The 304-nt window shown below is 54.9% G+C and overlaps 1 protein-coding gene across 6 annotated transcripts in view; it reads left to right on the top strand.

Moving 5' to 3' along the window:
- LOC116097039 (beta-catenin-interacting protein 1) overlaps window positions 1–304 on the top strand; it is a 138,517-nt gene that overhangs the window by 7,416 nt on the left and 130,797 nt on the right. The window lies entirely within an intron of this gene.

Genomic DNA, 304 nt, shown 5'->3' on the forward strand with positions numbered 1-304 from the left:
CGAGAAGCCAAGAGCAGAGACCGAGAAGTCAAGAGCAGAGACCGAGAAGCCAAGAGCAGAGACCGAGAGAAGTCAAGAGCAGGTACCGAGAAGTCAAGAGCAGGGACCGAGAAGCCAAGAGCAGAGACTGAGAAGCCAAGAGCAGAGACTGAGAAGCCAAGAGCAGGGACCGAGAAGCCAAGAGCAGGGACAGAGAAGTCAAGAGCAGAGACCGAGAAGCCAAGAGCAGAGACCGAGAGAAGTCAAGAGCAGAGACCGAGAAGTCAAGAGCAGAGACCGAGAAGCCAAGAGCAGAGACCGAGAA

Source organism: Mastomys coucha, unplaced genomic scaffold (genome assembly GCF_008632895.1).
Source record: "Mastomys coucha isolate ucsf_1 unplaced genomic scaffold, UCSF_Mcou_1 pScaffold18, whole genome shotgun sequence".
Lineage (NCBI taxonomy): Eukaryota > Metazoa > Chordata > Mammalia > Rodentia > Muridae > Mastomys > Mastomys coucha.